The sequence below is a fragment of the Cryptotermes secundus genome, unplaced genomic scaffold (assembly GCF_002891405.2).
Source record: "Cryptotermes secundus unplaced genomic scaffold, Csec_1.0 scaffold933, whole genome shotgun sequence".
NCBI lineage: Eukaryota > Metazoa > Arthropoda > Insecta > Blattodea > Kalotermitidae > Cryptotermes > Cryptotermes secundus.
Window position 1 is genome coordinate 555215 of NW_019723316.1, and position 21502 is coordinate 576716.

General features: G+C 41.4%; 1 protein-coding gene across 3 annotated transcripts in view; it reads left to right on the plus strand.

Moving 5' to 3' along the window:
* LOC111861846 (insulin-like peptide receptor) overlaps positions 1-21502 on the plus strand; it is a 122841-nt gene that overhangs the window by 69313 nt on the left and 32026 nt on the right. The window contains exon 1 of one of the 3 annotated variants that reach the window (XM_023846758.2): positions 11262-11475. The exons of 1 other annotated variant lie outside the window; for it this stretch is intronic. The gene's annotated coding sequence lies outside the window, so the exon portion shown is untranslated. Of the gene's footprint in view, positions 1-11261; positions 11476-12184; positions 12200-21502 lie in introns of those variants that run through there. One more of the 3 variants, XM_033750471.1, reaches the window with a different exon arrangement.

Here is a 21502-nt window from a genome sequence, read left to right on the forward strand (position 1 = left end):
TGCCAAGGAAAGAAAAAGGAGCCCAAGATGGGTCTCAACACCAAGACTTACTGACTGAATGACCGTCATCGCAATGTGACTTTGACTTTTGATTCGGGAGTAGTGAGTATTGAGCCAGGTACTAGGGAGAGAGACAGAGAGAGAGAGTTACTAGTATTCAGTATGAGTTGAAGTCCAGCAGCTACGAGTCGAGTTGTATCGAGTGAATGGCAATGACTCCAGCAGGAGAAGTAATTGTGATACTGCAAATGGCAATAGTGGTGTAACTGTAAGAGCGACTGTTCAATAAATTCGCTATATCCAAGACGGCGTGAAGTTATTTGTCGCATGACATATACCCAACACGTGACAATTGGTGTCAGAAGTAACGGATTTGATCAACGCGTTACCAGGCAACAGCTCTGTAAACACGGTCCAACACGCAACAATAGCGGAAGCTCTATCTCTGTAGACCCGATCGACGTGCCAATAGACTGGCTGGATAGTGATCACGTGATATGTGCTTACTTTAAGTTCATATCAATTCCGCGTTTATGTAAGTAAGTGACAGAATTCGTTCAGGGCAGTTACGAATGGTAGTAGCGGCAGAAACACGCAAACACGGAAGCAGTAGGCTCGAGGAGTGCAGATGAGTACAAGAAGTCAGCCTGTGAAGATTTAACGTGTGGTTTGAAGACTTTATGTGTGCTGTAGTGCAGTGGTGTTTGAAGTGTGTGATTTAGGGAGACATTTATTACGTAGTTCCCGTGTTATAGATCCTCGAAGACTATTGGAGATAGACTGAAGGGAGTAGCGTAGAGTGTTTTGTAGTGTGAAAATCAGTAACAGCGTTATAATTATAGTTACGAGCTGTAAGCGGTCAACAAATCCAATTACCAATCTGAACTCCCCTATAGTCACCGTAACACGTGACAATGTTGACATATGAGCTGATAAAGAGCGGCGGTTTCAATCAATTAACGGTTGCCCTGAGGACGGCCTTGTAGGCCGAAACATGTCGCAACAGCAAAGCAATGTGATTGTAATTACATTTTAAAATAAAAGTTTATGTTGCAATAGAAACGGAAAAAAGTGGACGAGTCAAGCTGCCATATCTCAGTCGATATGGCGACGGGCTAAGGGCTGGACACCCGGGGTTTGGACAGTCGGTAATGTGGGGCGGGTTCTCCAAGCGTGAAGCTGACCACTCACAGTCATGTTTGATCTCTATCTCCGCACTCCCCTACACCTTCATGGCATGGTGCTTAGCGACAATTTTACCTTTCAGTTATGTTATTCATTTTCGTGTGAATTTTGTGTTCAGAGAAAATTTACTATTTCCGCTCTCGAAATCGAGTCCCTGGAGTACGGACTGAGGATTTCTGCGAAAGGAAGAGAAAATGGAGGAAGAATTCTCTTCCAGGTGCAACGTTACGATTATCAAAATGTGCGAGATGTGAGCCAAAAGGAAGAGCAGTACGAGGGTGTGCAGCTGCACACTTTGTAAGGACGCAACAAATATCATTAGAGTAACGAAATCACCGAGGCGATTATTTGAACCGAAGAGAGATGAAGTGACAGGTGATTGGAGAAAACTGCATAATGAGGAATGATCAAGTCAAGGAGGATAAGATGAACAAGGCATATAGCACGAATTGAGAGAAGAGGAATGTATATAGGATATTTGTGGGAAACCCAGAAGGAAAGAAACCATTAGAAAACCAAGGCGTAGGTGGGAGGATAATATTAAAATAGATCTTAGAGAGAGGATGAGGTGGGATGGATTGGATTTATCTGACTGAGGATAGAGACCATTGGGGGGGTCTTGTGAACAACGTAATGAACCTTCATGTTCCATAAAATATTGGGAAATTATTGAATAGCCTAGTGACTCGCGACTTCTCAAGAAGGGCTCAGTTCCATGGAGTTAGAGTAACGAAATCAAGGAGAAAGCAATGCAATATGCATGGACTTAATGAGAAATTTATTCAGAATTTTAATTGTGAAACCTGATGGAACAACAACATTTGAGAGATCTGAGCGTAGATTAGATGATATTAAGATAGAGTAAAGACGAGAATTTGACTTAATTGTCTATTAGCGTAGGATAGGCTCTTATGAATATGGTAACGAACTTTCGGGGGCCATAAAAGGCCGGGTTTTTTTATTTTTTATATAAGCTACTGTGGGCAATTACAAGTTTCCTGAGGCCGCATTCTGCTGCATTGAGTTACTTAAGTATGTACAGGCTGTGGGACAAAGTATTCCAATTAAGTGAGACTGATTAAGTGATAAGTCAGTCCAACTGTAGTCATCGACGATTGTAGGTTGCTTAAATAAATATGGCCAGACCAATACCTGATCTAGAAACTAAACGAAAAGAAACGCGCGTAGGACATGTCCTGTGGAACAATGTTAGCGTCATAATTCAGTCCAGCTGTCACAGAGCTGGCTCGTAAGAACCCGTTTTCAAGTTGAAACCTGTTCAAGTTCATACGGAGGTGTTGCATGACAAAACGTACGAACTTTATAGTAGAGAACGGTACAGTACAAAGCTCAAAGCTTTAGACACATCGTCCCTTGCAGATTCTAAAAGGCTCTGACGACGATGTATACACCCAGAATCACTCAATGATTGAGGTTAGCTCTTTCAAAGGGACCGAACGTAATACGTCTCTCCACCTCCCACATTAGGAGCGGAAACAGATCCAGTTTCCCAAACGTTGAATTCTTTGGTTTTTAGAATACAGGACGATGGCCAAAGTTAAAAAAGAAACAGTAATTTTGACATCGTGACCAGTATAGTCCTTAGCCGAAATTTGTTGACGATAACTTTACAGCAACTTCCGCGTGGCGAACAGTGGTATGAAACTCCAAGTTTACAACGAGATTTTCATTTAGTTTAATAGTTGTTATAGTTCTCTTTCTTATTTTGGAAAAATAAATCTATATACAAAAGAGGCATAGGCAATGCCCATCCGGCCCTCTGTAGCACATTCTTAGAAACATTTTATTCGATCATGGCGGTAGCCCCGAGATTTTTCAATATCTCTCTCAACTCTTAGATTATACTATTAATATTTTATACATTTAATTAATTTTCTTTTTAAAAATAAATTTAGGAATTTTGCTTATGAAGTATCTTTCTTTTTTCTTCTAGCCTTAAGAGCTCTGTAACTGATTTTGGGTAATGCTTTTTGCTGTTCTCAGACAAAATGTTCATCACTGTTGCCCGTTTGTCCTCGTACAGTTTGCAGTTCCAGAAGATATGTTCCTCCGTTTGCAGCCCATAAACACATTCGCATTCGGCTGTGAACACTATGCTAAATCTCTTTAAGCTTGCTTTAAGACTGGAGTGAACTGCTCTCACACGGTTTATTGACACGAAGGCAGGCGGTTCATTTTTATCTGTTGGAACCACGGAGACGAGGCTTTCCTGTAGCACCTTTCAAAGTAGCTTTCTCCTCTGTCCCTTTCCGTGTTCTGACAGGAATTTTGAAACTCCTCTTTGCCTTTTTTTCCCACTGGGTATTAAGATCTGCCACTGGTAATAGTAGTTGACTACCTCTAAGTTCTTTGACTGCTTGTATGACCTCCGAGTTGGCCCTCTTGTGGCCGGAAAGCTTTCGTAGGCGCACTGTCGTCACGGATAGGATAAAGTTGGCCGCAGCCGCTCAACGTGAAGGGTTTAGGTGGAAGCAGCTGCTCGCTGTGGATCGTCCTTTTAGCGACTCCGCGAAGCGGTCGTTGACGTAGTCCCACCTTCGTAGTTGTATTGGGCGCCACCCAGTCGGGAACATGATACTATCACCTGGGCCGTCAAGTGGGTCTTGGCTTCAACGAAGGCGGTCAAACAAAACTCGGGACAACTTCACAACACATACACTTTATTTAATTGAAGGATTACATCGTTGTTACTTTTGTATTTAGGACTATATGTAGTCCTTTGTTCTCCATTTGCGGAACAACGCGATCGCGCGTCTCAACATTTCAAGCATCAGGCTTTGTCTGTCTTTGAACAAAGAATTGCGTCACCACCTCCTGCCGCTAGGCATGACATCATACAGTAACGGGCGTTTTTCATTGGTCATACATTGGCAACTACCTCTGTGAAGCCCCTGGCTATGTTCTTGGGGCTTACATCACGTGTTGCAGCCACAAAGGGGAGCCCCTGGACTATAAATTTGCTGTAACATCACGCCACTTACTGTATGCCTTGTAGCGTATAACGCGTGATGATGCACGCAATTCCTTCAATTTACATACTTTATATATAAAAATTACAAGTTATATAAAAGAAATTAGATGTGTATATAAATTGGACGAAGCATATTACTACAAAGGAGTAATCGGTTACACGCTCATTAACTTCCACCCCGCAGCCCCCAGGGATCCAGTAAAACTGGATTTGTTCCCTGGCGATTCCGATGTCTCTATTTTATCTTAAAACACCCGATTAATATGCGATAAGGTGTTCACTGTAGATGTGTTATTAATTCCTCTTAGTACCCTTTCCGAGTCCAAGAAAATAAAAAAATTCTGCTCCGAATTCATTTTTTCGATGATTTCTAGTGTTAAACCAATTGCTAGCGCTTCCGCTTTCTGTGGATGAATACATCATGTGGCCATTTATGGGTAACTGTTGAAACTAATTGTGAAGTACATACCTAATTTTGTGGCGAAAGTCAAGAGTGCGGTACCACGAAGTAAGGTTACGTGTCACTTAGAATCGCCCTACAACTCCCAGTCGCTATGCTCAACGGAAGAACGAAAGCCGAACAGGTTAGGCAACTGTTTACTAACAGAGATCCTAATCTTGACACTTGCGCGATGCAGAAGCGGGTCCAGGGAGGAAAGGAAGGACAAGAGGAGGGCCGGAAATAGATATATCTACCGTTTAGCATCAGGTCATGACATACTGACCACTCAAGTACTTGTGTAGTGCTCAGCTGAACCGAACCAAAGCAATTGTGTTTATATCTGTACAGTGCAAAGCATCATTTCATCAGTGAAACTGACGCTGAGTACAATAATATTACGTCTGGCGAAGATAGTGACCTTGAGCTCACACAGCCAATACTAGAGTAGGTAATTAATGTGTTGGCTCAGGTAGTAGTTACTGATTCATGCTGCTGCCGTGTTCTTGATGGTTCCGACCTCCTGCATTCCTCACAGATCTCAGGATTAGACTCTTGTACTGTTAATGAGTACCTGGGTAACGCCACACGTGAATCCCGCTCTCATGTTGCTGCCCCTTCGATATCATCACATTCTAGTGTCATTCGGCCATATTTAACGTTTGCTGTCGAAGCCGTGACACTAAATAAGATAAGAAGCAAACAGCGCCGAATTGGAATATTTACCAGAGGTGACTGGCGGCCAGCGCGAGAGTTCCAAACACACTGCGACCTGCATACACAAGATGTGTCCACGGCCGAATGCAAACTGTACGGGGACCAACGGGCAACAAGGATGGACATTTTGTCTGAGAAACGTAAAAAAGAATACCCAAAGTCAGTTACAGAGCTCTTAAGGGTAGAGGAAAAAAGTTTTGTCAAAGGCGTCTGTTACTTCATAAACAAAATTGCTAAATTAGTTTAAAAAAAAAAGAAGTAAATATACAAAATATTAATAGTAATCCTTAGAGCTAAGTTGAAAGAGATGTTGACAAATCGCTGGGTGACGGCTATAATAGAATACGATGTGCATAAGAGGGCCGGATGGACATTGCCTAGGCATTTTTTGAATATCCATGTATTTAAAAATAGCAGCGCCCATGATGGTCATGAGCCCTGTAGCAAATAGAGACACAAGCTGCTGGTCAGTTGACGCCTGTTCAATTTCCGGATGTTCAGCTACAAAAGGCTGTCATCACCGTGATAAGATTATCGAGCCGTACGCTACTGAACAGTGATCAGAGGACGAGTCGTTATCCAGCTGGCATTTCGTTGTTCCAAATTTCTTTACATGCCGCATTACAGCGAATATGCCGATGTTCACATTCGTGGTACAGTTTCTCTGAAATATGAAATCAATTTTTACGTTAGTGTTCTTGTCCACAACATATAATTGAACATCTAGGACCGTCATATTATGGCATGACTCCTGGAAGCCGGAATTGCTGAGCCAGAGTAGACGTTCATTGCTAGGCAACGACTCGATAAATAGGTTCCCGCTGTAAAGAATGAGCAAGCAACAATCAAAGTATTGTTGAGCTATAACGATGAAACGGTGTTTTCTATTGGAACCGCCCCGAGGATATATAAAAAGGATCCAAGGCCAGCAGAATTAGAATAATTGATGGAGTCTCCGGAGACAGCAGTCTATGATTGAGAGGGTGATCAATGAGTCAGTTGAAAGTGAGAGTGTGATTTAAGGACTAGAATGAGACTGGTATAATTACTTTGCTGAAATCCGTTGCCAGGATACGACTAGTGAAACTTAGAAGACTTAGGGTGGTCTGGTGATTTGTAGTTGGGAATCAGCAATAGTCCTATAACTGCCCGTAGTTCCGAGTGGTGTGTATAAGTTCTTAATAAATCCAAACCATGCAATAGTCACACATACACGTGACAATATATAGACCTCCGTGTATGTATGTATGTATGTATGTATATAATTCTAGAAATCGTTTTGACCTGTTACTCGTCACTTTATTGTGATATACGAGTATATTGAATTCATCCAAGTTAAGTATGGCGCGTGTATCTGTCTGTGTTCTTTAATTGAAACTCTTTCGCTTGATTTCTAAATTAATGAGTAGTGACAGGCATCACACTCGTCCTCTGTGTAATTCAAGGCATCACTGATACCTGAGTGTTCCTTGTATAAATTAGAACACACTCAAACGATTCTATGTCAGTCGGTGGGTATAAATATTAATTGTGTTTTGTAGATCATGAGAGATAGCATGGTATGGTATGGATTGGATTGATCGGGCTCAGTATAGGGACCGGTGGGGGGCTCTTGTGAACACGGTAATGAACCTTCGGGTTCCATAAAATGCTTTGAAGTTCTTGAGTGGCTGCACAACTAGCAGCATGTCAAGAAGGTCTCAGCTCCATGAGTGAGTGAGATCATGGTCTGGAAATACGTGTAAAGCTCTTTACAAAAAATTTTTGTGACAAACAATACTTTTAAGAATAAAAGTAGGTAAAAGGTAAAGCTGTCCCTATGCTTAACTAATTAAGCACTACGCCATGAAGGCCTATGGGGTAATGGATATACAGATATACGTATTTTTGGCCTCAGAACTAGTTGGAGAAGAGTAGTCAGCTTCTAGCTCTGACAGCTTTACCCACTGGAAAAGAGACCCCGGTACCCATTGGATAGAAGGCTGAATGACGAGAGGAGAAAACGTACCTTGCCATATCCTCCATAGGTAACCTCGGAATTCCACACACGGATTTGCACAGATACAGAGTTTGGCTTTATTTGTGAAGCCCTGCGTGTCTTTACGTGTATCCCCAATAACACTGTTAGGCAAGGGCTCGGCAAAAGAAATGTACGCGTTATTTTCTGTTAGGTGTGTGTCGTATAAAAGGAATTTGGCGAATAATTCTTCCCAGAACTTCTTGTTCTATGTTGTGTTTATAATTCCTCACCTTTTATTATACGTTGCTAACAAATTTTCGCTTGGAATTTTATGCTATATTTGCACTGCAGACCATACATAATAATTTTCATCTTGCATTCATGTGTGTTTCACCTGATGATGCCCAAGAGACGGTCGAAACATGTAGTTAATAAGACATAATTATATTGTCTTTTGGTTATTTGCAACTTGCAAAAGAAACCAAACGGGATGAAACGTTTAAAAACATCGAAAACTGTGTACCACATGAAAGCATTTTTCCCTGCTCTAAAACTGCGCCGCTTGGCTTCACCAAGCCTGCTTTTCTGTCTGTCTGTCTGCAGATATCAACGATTGAACGGGTCTTTGCACAATTTCATACTGGAGACCTATATTAAAATATAGCGACATAATTAAGATTTTTTTAAATTCCGAATACATGAACATGTGCCCGCATATCTGCTCGCATAATTGTCTAAATACGCTTACGTAGTGCGGAGAAAAATATTGCGAACAAAAGTTGTAGAGAAAAATTAAAAATGTCTTTCACCCTATGTGCGTTTTCCTCAGGTTTTACACATTTCAAAGTCAGCGAACGCACCAGATTTGTTACACTATGCATATATTTCCTAACTTATTTAATTCCGCGACAGCGTCCAACTTAGATTTCCATGTATTGATTATAATTGATGAGCAAACAAAAATTCTTACCTCATTCCACACTGCGTTCTGCAAAAAATATTACTAACTTTACCGCCTTGTGAGGTTCACGGAAATTGCATAAAGTTTATACACAAAATAATGAGATTTGTGCAGTCAGGTTTCCCAGTATCGGAACAGTTAGGGCGAGGTCACACCAAAAAAACTGGCAACTGCAACGCAACCACAATTTCAGAGAAAAGTCACCGATTTCAGGCAGGCAATTAGTTTCCAGATTAGCAGGCGCACACTGAACATTGGGATCAGTGGCATGCCGTGCATGGAAGCAAGGGAAGCATTGCATCCGTAGTTAAGAAACGAAAAGAAGTCACATATAAATAATTCAATTTGAATAATAAGGATTTGAATATTGTCATTTAGCCCGTGTTCCTGCTCAAGGCCACGTGCCCCCTCCTCCTCCCTTCCTCTGCTTGGTGGGACGGACCAAGTTTCCTTCGTTAATCTCCGTACGAATTCGTCCCATCCGAAGTGGGCAACGGAAGCAAATTTCGGTTTGCTGGCTAGACCAGCTAAGGAATGTGTTCTTTCGATGGTTATGTGAAAATTAACTGTTTATGTGTGATTTCAGTCTTGTTGGGTGTTATAGTAACATTAAGTTTTATTAAAATATTGTTAAGTTCATATTTAGATGGCGTAAGATTGTATTTGTGATCGTATTTTGACGTATCAGAAAGAAGCTATCCGCGTTTAAGGGAAGCAAGTCTGATATTGCGGTAAGATGGGCAGGGGAGTGAGTAGACTACACGCACAGGCCACAGCTAAAACGAATGCTGGCAGACAACGCGACTGCGACTGTGCAGTCGAAAGCCTTTTAAAACTGGGGTTTAATAGTAGGGACTTTTCTGAAAGGAAAATAATTATAGAAAGAGGACGACCGACATCAGAGATGCCAGAATTTAAAGCACAAACCAAATTATGTGTGAGGAAATTTTATTTGGAACAGTATTAAAAAACAGAATGGCTATCCAGTTGCCGTAATATAGGAAAATTGTTTCTGAATGAAAAAAATGTATGTAACAAGACTGGGTTTGGTGATATCAACAACCTTCATAAAGCACTGAAACGTCATGAGAACTCTCAGACTCATATTATTTCAACAGTGCAACTTGTTATGTTCGGGAAATCTCGACTTGACTGTCAACTTGACAATCAAAAGCGCCTGCCGATACTACATAGAGAAATAATGTAACGCTTGATTGATATCATCTGCCATTTAGGAAAGTGGCAACTTGGCCTCCATCATCATGACCAAAGCGTGGATTCTATCGACCGACGTAATTGTGTGGAATTAGTTCACTTGTTGAGGAAATACGATCATAAACTCAATGCTCACCTTGAGAACAGTACAGTATTTACAGGTTTATCGAACAGAATACAAAACGACCTTATTGACTCAACAAGTGACGTAAATTTTGGTGAGTTGATTGCTATCAGTTCGTTTATTAGATACCACTGCTTCCCTTACCAAAAATAGTACCGCACGCCACTGATTGGGATGTTAATTAATTTGTTATAATTAAGGTCACTTTGTTTTAATCAGGAACTATCGCTTTTACAGGCGAAAGGAAATTTGATATATAGTGCAACAAGTTTAGCAAGAAATAAGATACCTGATGAAGTCACATGTGTTCAACTCAGGCTGATAACAATTCTCGGATATAGCGGTTGCGTTGCGGGTGCCAATTTCATTGGTGTGCCCTTGCCCCTACAAAGTACTATCTCGTACTTCAGCATATTGGTTTGTTCTTATCGTAATGTTTAGATAACACGACTCGATATCGCGCAAACAATCGCTAATAACACGTTCCCTCTGGTTAACGAATTTCATGCAACAAATTTGAAACCTAGATGAGTTCCCATCATCCAAACTGAATGACGTCAGGTCACAGGAGACTTTAATATTCGTATTCACCACCGGGAACGCCATAGGTCTCACAACTCACCTATATCCCTTTTTCTAAGGGACTGTGCAGACAGCTCACAGATCGTACAATGACGTTGCACTATTCACGCTGAAGATTCAATTAATCATTCCAAAATGAAATATGGCTTCAAAACAATTTCTTATTCCTATACAAGGTTTGGAAACGAACATGGTCACATTAAAAACTGCAAACGTAGCCCGGAAAACAGCACATTTACCGCCAACTGACGGCTGTCCGCCAAGGTACATAGTTAAGCACGTCCAATACAAAAAATATTCATCATTCTAATACCAGAAATGGCCGGTCACGGTAGCCGAGCGGTCTAAGGCATGTACTGTCTTCTCTCGCTTGGAAACCGGGATCGTGGGTTCGAATCCCACTCAGGACATGGATGTTTCGTTTGTGTGTGTGTGCGATTTTCTGTGTTCGTGTACAGGTAGAGGCCTTGCGACGAGCTGATCACCCGCCCGAGGAGTTCTACCGAAAGTGTAAGATCTAGAAAAACCGAAGCCATGACTCCGTATCTATTATAATAGGGATTACACATGTCAACTAATTTCCAAAAATCTAAAGATTTAGTAAGGATACCCCTGCAATTTACCTGCATCAAAAACAGCAAATTACCCTATACCGTCTGTTCCCCTCTCCTGCCTACCCATTCATCATTTGTCACTTCTTCTGTCTTCCTCCTTGCTGATTCGCCCTCGCTTCTTCCCTGCAAATTGCAACTCAGCTTATGCTGCGATAGTAATTTTCCTGTTTCATGACGGTCTTGTTGTCAGGCAAAGAGAACAGTGACGTGTGAAGAGAACGTGTAATTTAAAATTAAATGTTTCTACATTTAACTGGGCTTGCAATTATTACAGTTATTACCGTCGTTACAAAAGTATGTTCAAGGAACTGATAAATTCTTATTTCTCGACGTATGGCAAGCCTGTTTACGTCAGCGGTCGGCGAAGGGGGGGAAGGCAGTTATCTCTTTATGTTTTGTTTACTGATTAATGGCTTAACCTCTATAAAATACAAAGTACCGTATGTTTTGCGTTGCTCCAGAAGAAAAATATATCATAGAAGAGATAAAAAACTTAAGCAAACAAATCAGTATTGTCAGCATTGCAGTGCGGTGCGTATGGTCCAGTCGGAGAAGCGTGCAACATGTGTGGCTAATTTCGAACGAATTACTTTTCATAGAAGAAAACTTTGCAGTGGTTCGAGCTGTGTGCAATTCCGATCTGCTCTACGGTTTGTATGTCACAGAGGCCGTCGAAATCGAAACAGGTTCAGATATTTTGAAATGTAAAGTTACTCCTATTTGTAAATTAAAATAGAAATAATGCATGATGAAATTCAGTCTTTCATTTTTAATACAGAAATGTGCCAGTGTTAAATACGATAAATTGTTTGGAGGGGATAGTTTTGAAACTTTCGTACAAAGACAAATTTAATATATCTAAAATACTGTGTTGAACTTCAAGTGTGAAAAGCCAGCATCGTGTCTTAATTATGATGAACTTCTTGCAGAACCATTCAGTGTAGAAGACGGTTGTGGTACGTCATGCATCCGAAAGAGAGCACTAGTTACATGTACACATGCGCAGTAAATGGAAAGTCCCAACCTCGAAGACAATGTGAATGAAATGGTGACTGATATTAAAAATGCGACATGTATTTAAGCGAAATAATATGTCTGATACTTAAATGATGAATTTGAGATTCTCACAGGGGTGATTGTGAGAAGTACAGTCTTCTTGGTCGAAACGTCGTGTAACTCGGAGACAGTCGACCTTTCAGAGAAGCGCATAGCCTCCGTCATCAGGCTCGAAGCGTAAGCCACGCAAGAAACCGGCAGAAGTATATGACAAGCTGAGTTCTTCTCCTTCTTATTCTTCTTGCTCCTTGTAGTGGTCAAAATTTGTCCCAAAATAACCAACAAAATTTATTTTAAAAAACTGTCAGTGACACCACGTAGTCTAGACTCCAGACTCTAGATTCCAGAGGAAAAGTAAGCTGAGTTTGTCGCTTTGCTAAACACTGAAGATATCTCTAAACTACACGCCGTTACAATCCAGAAGACAGCACCTTTTGTCTCTCATACACATTATTTTCACTGCATGAGGCACGTCTTTTACACTAAATTAACTTCTCTTCGCTTGAATATTATCACAAATGCTGTAGACTGTGTCCATACACACAGGTGCTGTGTCGCAAATGGACTAGCCTCTTTAAGGCATTCACCGCACTCATTTGCTTGGCTTCTCTGTCTAGACAGCGCATAAATCTGAAATAATGGTCGTAATCACTTGGCGGCTGTTTCGCCACAAACGTGTGACTTTATTTCTCGGAATTTACCTGGAGGGCTAGACTTAAAGTGATGTTTCATTTCATACATGACAATTATTACGAAGACGGGCATTTGTACACAACTTCTACCTACTGTGGCGTAGTTTAGGGGTGTGTGACTATAGACGAGGTATGGATTGGATTTAGAATTTATTGACCACTTACATACACAATTCGGAAGTGCAAGTAATTATAACAATATTTCTGATTTCCACACTATAAATCGCTCAGACTGCTTTCACTAGCCATTGCTTGGCAATTGCTCTCAACAACGGCTGTTTTTCTTCAGTATTTTTCACTAAACGTTTCCCGGTAACGAATTTTAACAATGTAGACTCTTCGGCTTCCATGGTCACGTCGTTGCCCCCTGGTTAACACTCCACACCTGAACTCTCAACTGACAACTGAACTCGGTCCCAGGCAGGCGGCCATTTCACTCCTAATCTTCTCTTCACAGGCTGACTTCCAGCTGAACTGAAAATTGAACTCTCTCACTCACCAACCAGCTACTTCACGTCACTTCACTCAACTAAACTCTATAATCAAAGTCAAAGTCACATTGCGCCTGACGGCCAGTCAGTCAGTAAGTCTTGGTGTCGAGCACCCTCCTGGAGCTCATGACCAGATATTTATTACTGTTTGACAGCTATGATCTTTTTTGTGGGCGCCCTCTCTGACGAAAGGAAGGGTTTGTCTTTTGTATATGCTGTTGGTCCTAGCCAGCGCAGTCTTTCTCGGGTCCGAGTCCCTTTGGACTCCTGACCATACGCATTTTACTGCCTCAAATTTGAGACTTCATTTTTCGTCGCCTCCTACGACTCGCAGGGTCACGGTGGAGGTATTCGACCCCGCCGTCACACGGGTGAAACTGTATAGCCAAAATTATCTTCCTTATAACCACTTTGCACGGACCAAACAGAAAACACCGTTTCCAACAATACCCACATTGTTGTAGATGCGTTTTTATCGATCCATTGCTTATAAACGGGTTGCATCAACTTTGTTCTTTTGTTGCTTGCGTGTATATTGCGAGCGTTACCTAGCAACGGCCGTTGTTTACAGAGTCACTGCTTAGCAGTGGGTCTATACGCTACAATATATAAGCCTATGCAAAATCCCACAGTATGCATGGTTGCCGTTGTAGCATAAGATATGTAAGAAAGACATGATCTGCTTTACAAAGCCTGTACTGATATCTTCTCATCAGAGTGGATGTTACACAAGGACTACAACCGCAAGTGTTCAGTTGAGGTGACAGTGTCCTGTAAGTAGTCCTACCACCCATCGTAGCTGGTTCCTGTTTAACTTCAACAGTTCCTTCGTACTTTTAGTGGAAGGTCCTCGTATGAGCGGGACCACGAGGAGGTGCTCCAAAGCCGTGTCTCAACGCATCCCTGGTCTATGATACGTCCCCACCAAAGACACAGCCACCCCAGCCTACAAATTCTGTTACTTACGTAACAATACTTACGTAATACGTACGTATTACTAACGGTTTCATTCCATTTGTACCTTCGTAAATTAACGTTTTGAACGTTAAAATGTGATGATGGATAGTGTTCAAGAAGTCAATATTCATATTAATAAACTACTGTCACGAAATTTTATATTGTTTCTTTCATGTTCTTGCTGGTGAATGATAGAAGGAAGGATATTGAACTAATAGCAAATCTGTCAGATATGCCTCATAATTTATACGCTTCTCCAAGTATAATTAGAATTATCAAGTCAAAGAGGTTGAAATGGGCAGGGCATGTAGCACGAATGGGACAAGAAGATTGTATATCGGGTATTTGTGCGAAAGCCGTAAGGAAAGAGACCACTAGGAAGAACAAGACGTAGGTGGGTGAACAATATTAAATGAATCTTAGGGAGATAGGTTAGGATGGTTTGTGTAGATTCATCTGGCTTAGGATAGGGACCAATGGATGGCTCTTGTGAACACGATAATGAACCTTCGGGCTCGATAAAATACTGGGAAATTCTTGTGTAGCTGCACAATTCACGGCTCCTTAAGCAGAGCTCAGCTCCATGAGCGAGAGTGAGAGAGGGTCAGCCTCGGCGGTTACTCCGTGGTAAGGTCCTCCGAGTTGCCTTTTTCTTCTTTACGAAAGGAGAGGCAGTAAGCACCATAGAAAATCAGTATGTGACCACGAGACAATTACATGCTGGAGGCCACAGAACACCATTCACTCGTAACATTTATTGCGTTTAAGTTAATATTCACTTTCTCACGTCACGATGTAGAGTCAGTAAATAGGTCACAAATGGAAGTAAAACAACTGTAATGGACGTAATGGTTTTTCTATGTGCATCACTAGGTAGCAGCACAGTCCAGTTTCATGACCGTTCATGACATTCTAGATAGCAGACGCACATGCCCATGATCAGAAACTGGTTTCAGTAGTCAAAATGGTAACTGTGCTTGAGGAGTGTCTTACCGAGCAGCGCTCTGTTGTGCGTCCTTTTTTTTTCGACAAATGAACACAATGCAAAGGATAGAAGAAGAAATGTTTTCTGTTTACGGTGGGAAGTGTTTCCCACGTAAAGCGGTTCAACAGCTGGGTCGAGGTATTCTCACAAGGACATTCGAAAGTCTCAGATGACGAAACGGAGGCGCGGAAATGGCTGAGACAATAGCCAAGAGACTTCTATGCTGCGGGTTTCGACGCACTGATAAAGTGACGGGACAAGTGTATTAATGTTGGTGGAGAATATGTCAAGAAATTAATGTTTTTTGGGGGGGGAGGGGGTTCGAATATAACATGTTTTATGATTTATATTCATTCATGACCAATTTACTGCCTCTCCATCATACAACATACAAGTATATTGTTATAATTATGTCTGAATTTTAAAAATTCGCGCTTCAAATCCGTGAGGTATTTATACCACATGGCTATAATACTGTCACGTGTTGCCTATGTAACGCGACAAATAAATTCACGCAGGTCTCGGATTTAACGAATAAGTTTATTGGCCGATCTTCTCTACACTTCCAAGTACAATTATCGTCCACTGATAATGTCGTCAGACGTTTCTTACAGCGCTGTTCTAGTTACTTCTTGCACCGCTAATCTCGGTGAAGTCTTGTGTTCCCTCAGAGCTACCTGAAGGCCGGCAACTTTTCTAAGGTCAGCTACAAACTGAACTCATCACGGCAACTTCTAGAACTCAACTCTCAACTGTCTGGTCTGAGTCTGGGTCTCATTTTACGACCGACGGTCAGTCGGCCAGTCTGTCTTGGCATAAAGCACCAATCTGGGGCTTGCGACCAGACATTTAATACTAATTGAGAGTTACGATCTTGTTTTTGAGGAACGTCCTCTCTGACGAGAGGACGGGTCTGTCTTTTGTATATGCTGCTAACCCTTACCAGCGCAGTCTTTCTCGGGTCCGAGTCCCTTAGGACTCGCAACCACGCTTTACTGTCTCAGATATGAGACTTTCATTTTCGTCGCCTCCTACGACTTGCAGGGTCACGGTGAAAGTATTCGACTCCGCCTCCACACAGGGTACACTCTCGTCAAGTCAAAGTCAAAGTCACATTGAGACTGACGGTCAGCCAGTCAGTCAGTCAGTATGTACGTATGTATGTATGTATGTATGAAAGGGTAGGCGTGCTCGGCCCTTGCACTTAGACCTCAGTGGACCATTGTGCTTCCCTTTTTTTAATTATTCCCTCAGCAACCCCACGCTTCGGATGAAGCGCAGGATTTTGGACGTGGGGGCGTCGAAATAGTCACTTGGTTCCATAAAGTACTGACCCAAGTGACGTAGTCTTAAAGACGCTAAAGCCTCACATTCACACAGAACATGTGTGGCTGTTTCATTTTCTATCTGACACCTCTCACAAGGGTGGGGACGAACAATTCAAGTCAAAGTCAAAGTCACATTGCGCCTGACGGTCAGTCAGTCAGTGAGTCTTGCTATCGAGCACCCTCCTGGGGTTCATGACCAGATTTTATTACTGTTTGACAGTTGCGTTCCTGTTTTTGTGGGGCGCTCTCTCTGATGATAGGATTGGTCTTCCTTTGTATATGCTGCTGGTCCTTGCCAGCGCAGTATTTCTCGGGTCCGAGTCCCTTGGGACTCGCGGTCATATTTTACTATCTCAGATTTGAGACTACCCTTTCCGTCGCCTCGTACTACTCTCAAGGTCACGGTGGAAGTATTCGACCCCGCCTCCACACGGGTAAGGGACAGTCAATTATTACTGGCTTCTATTTATAAGGCCTCGCTTAGGACCACAGCGCAGGAAACAATTCCTTTGCCTAGCAGCGCTTGTATTCGAACCACATAGAAAACACCTCTTGCGACACTAGTTCTATTGTTGTATTTACAGCGCCGTTGCACAGAAACAGAAGTTGTCCGATTTTTGCCTGCGTATTCTTGCGAGCTTCTTTACAGAGGCGTTCCCTAGCAGTGGGTCTGTATGTCACACTATTCATGGAGACCTCGTTAAAAATATTTACGTTCATGAGACATAATTTTGTTAATTTACTGTTATGTAAACCAATTTGCACGGGCTGTAGCGCCTAGAATCTACGTGAATGAAACTTTCCACTTGCTTAACTTAGAAACTGCGTGTGGGAAACCCTGTAGGGATCACTTGCCAGGTCTAGGAATACATGTGAAGCTAATATAGAATGGGATTTTCGTAAGGAGTGTGTGTGTGTGTGTGTGTGTGTGTGGGTTGGATAAGGTTACGCTTTTGTGAATGTAGTAATGGACCTTCGAGTTCAATAAAACATGCAGAATTTCTTCACCAGCTAAACAACTGTCAGTTTTGCCCATTTTATGGACCTATTAATGAGCGTTCTGCCTGAATTAAGAAACTCAGTTTGTTCTAGTTGCGGTGAGCAAATTACACTCGCCAATGTCTGTATTTTCGAACGTGGTCGGGGCTTCGTGCCGTACGATAATAGAAAATCTTTACCTCGAAGACGCAGGGGTGCCCCGCTATAATGCTGCAGAAGGGGACAGGACCTGCCTCAATAGGACTGTCTAAAGTCGTAACAGGGTGGGACCCTCGGTACAAGGGATGAAGTTATTAAACTTCACCAACCCTTTTGAGTTCTATTTGCGCATGGTGTGCCTTCAAAATTAATTATGATGAAAATATTATGGTTGTAAACCGTATTTCAACAATTTTTTGCCAATAAAATGTATCTGCTCATGCGATGATTTCATCTCGTGTGCCTTATGGTACAACTTGAGGCTTAATACAAATATTTTTACATTTTACGGGTTTTTCTCATGAGTTCTAGTCTCACGCGTTCTTAGTTTAACACACACTTAATGATCTAACGATCGAGAAACTTCTTTGCATTTTCTTCACACGTTGAGGTGAATTCAACTGTTTTCATTCCTCACAGTTTTGGTTCAATACAGTACCACTCCTACATTTACATCACGTATCATCTTGCCTGTTACTACTAACTGAACTTGCTACTTTACAAGTCCGTCAGTTACATTATGTGTATTCACAAATAAAATCTTTGAGATAGAATCTTTGGCGCAGCATTACACCAATTAATTTCGACATGTTTGTCTCCCTTTCTGCATGCCTGCATATAACAACTGGAGAAACGCTGAACAGATCTTTATCAAATTTGTTATTGACGATACTGTCAGTTGTCGATAAATTCAAATCTGGATTAAAATCGGACAAAAGCAACGAACGCTTTACATCGAAACTTATGTACTTTCCTGCGCGCATCTATATAGACTATTCATCGGACCGAAAAATATTTCAAACAAAAGGTTTAAAGAAAAATATCATATACTCGTATCTTATGTCCAGTCCACTTTGTTCGAATGTCTTACGGATGGCGAGACAGAGAACGCAGTCCATACACAAACAGGCGCTGATCGTGCCGCCACAACCGGTACGTGTATTTCATTAAATTTTAAACTCTCGCTCCCACTTTTACTTACTTTTTGTCCTGTTCCCAACGAATAATTGCAGAAATGGGTCCATTAGCTTCGCCATGTCTGTCTCTTCATACTTGACTGCATTTTTATGAAAACGTTCTATACTACAGTCCGTTGATACAATCTAAGTGTAGTTAAAAATGGACAACAAAAGACAGACACTTTGCATTTCTGTAGGCTTATCGACAATAAGTCTCTTAATATTAATCAGAATAAAAAATAAGCTGTAAAGAAAGACGTAACGCATATGTTATGCCGAAAAGAACTTTCTATAAAAATCATATGATTTTCGGAATTAAAAAAAAAAAGGGTGAATTCTCCATAATTGTTATGCTATATATGCATTCCTTTATTTTTTAAATCCAGGGCTTTTAAGTTATAGTATCGAATTATATTTATAGCCAAAGATAATAAATCGTTTTTTGTACTCTTCGTATTTACATCATTTTAGTTTCTGTTCTAGGCACAAAATATATTTATTTAAACTTTACTTAATGACGCTGAGAGTAAGTCAATATATACGTATATATATATCAGAATTACTGGGTTTTTGGACTATGTCCATCGTCCGCTATTCTAGAAACTAGATAACACAATGAGGTCACCAAATCACAGAGAAGATATGCATGACGGAACAAATTCCTTATTGGTTTCTATAATGTTTTATTCTCGAATGTTCAGGTTTTACTCCACAGATGGCACTAGAGGGAGGCGCTACATGTCTTCACTAGTTTTCCAGTTTTTATCCATGCAATGGTGCTCATGTATTTGGTTTTGTTGGCTAGCTTTGGAATATAAATATCTAACTCCCTTTTTATCCTAATTCCATGAATATTTGTGCTTTATCACAATTTTTACTGCATATTTCCTGTTATCTCCCTCCGAATTAGCTTGGTCTCCGATAATTAAATAAATTGTGAACAACAGGTCAGTAAGTTCGAGCCACTAATGTACACAGTTCACCTTCACTAGCTCCGGTAGAGAAATTCGACTCCTCTCAGGCCGTGTTGACTGGCCACGACTTAGGTGATTAGTGGGGCATTAGGCTCAGGAAAGTCACACTCAACACCAATTAACTGTTTAAGTTATTATTCAGTCAGCACTATATAAGTGGTAACTGCACCGTACTGACACACCTCACAGATCCGTGGATGTAGGCTTCCGTTATGTTTACTAAAACACACACGTTAATAGTCACCACAGAGTGTATTTACGGGGATCAGAACACGCGTACCACCGGTGAATGTAAATTTCAGAGTCCTTTTCGTCAAGCAAGCTCTAAAGTGTAAATATTTGTCCTGGTTACCCAAAATTCGAGCAAAGGACCTCCCACTTCAGATTATGATTGGCTGGACCGGGCAGACTGGGAGGTTGCTTAATCTTTCCCTTCCAATTAGAAAAGCGAATATCCACGCGTGTAAAGTTTAGGGGTGAAATTTGCCACCTGCTGCATGGCTGTCAAACTGAGATTTTGGGGTAGCAGGAAATGACGCTGCTAAATTTATGACTTCCCCTGTCAAGTTTAGAATTCCTAAAGAACTCGGCCTTGAGTTACGCATTAACTTGACTGATTTACGGATGGGCAGCTGGCTTCAAGCTTGACCCAAGCCACTTGCTGCGAGTCTCAGGGAGAGAATTTCAAATTGTGAGGCGAAAGTGAGGTATTTCACAGAACCCTAACCAACATAAAACATCAATTGACCATCCCATAAACTGGACAGTTACACTACACAAAATGTTGAAAATGGTAGTAACGATAGTACAGCAGATTATGAGAGAGTTTAATGGTGCTGTGTTAGAGAAATTGGCCATCACAAAAATTGTCCTAAATCTCATGGAGCAAAATGGCGACTAGAATTCACAGGCATGATTTTCTATACTGAGCCTGGACTGACAGTGGCCTTGTATAAATTGTATATATACATTTAATGACATGTAAATTGTGCCGGTCACGGTGGTTGAGCGGTGTAAGGCATATACTGTCTTCAGTCTCTCGGAAGCCGGGATCGTGGGTTCGAATGCCACTCATGGCATGGATGTTTGGTGTGGTTGTGCGTTTTTCTGTGTTTGTGTTGTACTGTATTTAGGTAGAGGTCTTTCGAAGAGCTGATCACCCGTCCAAGGAGTCCTACCGTCTGTAACCTGATCAAGAAACTGAGATATCAGCCCTATGCTCCAAAGTGGGAGCAAGGGGAGAAAAAAAATATAAATTGTATATGCTGACAACAGACTTATTACTGCTGACTGTGACTACTGGCAAACGGCAGACCCGTCCTCTCGTCTGAGAGAAATTAACAAACCTGCAAGTGTCTGGCATTAATAAAGGTCTGGTCGTAAGCCCCAGATGGGCGATTTATTCCAAGACAGACTGGCCGACTGACAGTCCAGTGACTTATGTTAGCTCTTTCTCAAAGACCGAACAGAGTAGGTGTCTCCCCTTCTCCTGAGGGCGGCAACAGATCCATTTTCCCTAACGTTGTGCTCTCTGTTTTCTAGAATAGCGGACGATGGACAAAAACCCAAACCCCAATAATTCTGAGTGTTATACAGCATCGTCAGAACCCTTTAAAATGTACTTATATAGATAGATAGATAGATTTTCTTTTGATAGATTTTTTATTTAACAATATGTAGTTAACAATGACAATAATTCTTACAACACAACATGTAAATAATGGTAAATAACATATATTAAAATGTGTACTGAATTTTACGTGCAGTTGATGTATACAGTAGTATTAGATCTGTTTGTTGAGTATAATTCAGCCCTCTTCAATTTTTCCAAGTATGTGTTTGTGTAGCCAGTACCTCTCGAACGCCTCGACGTCATCTTGCCATATGCTGTAGTGCATTTCTAGATTTAGTCAGAATTGCAGCCTTATACGGTACATGCGTTGGTAGTCTGGTGGTTTTTCGTGGGTGCTCTTCGTTGCTAGGTATGTCTTGTATACAGTGGTCTTGGCTAGGGCTATTAAGTAATTGGCAAGTTGTTGGGGTGGGGTATCTAGTTTGTGGTATCCATACAGGA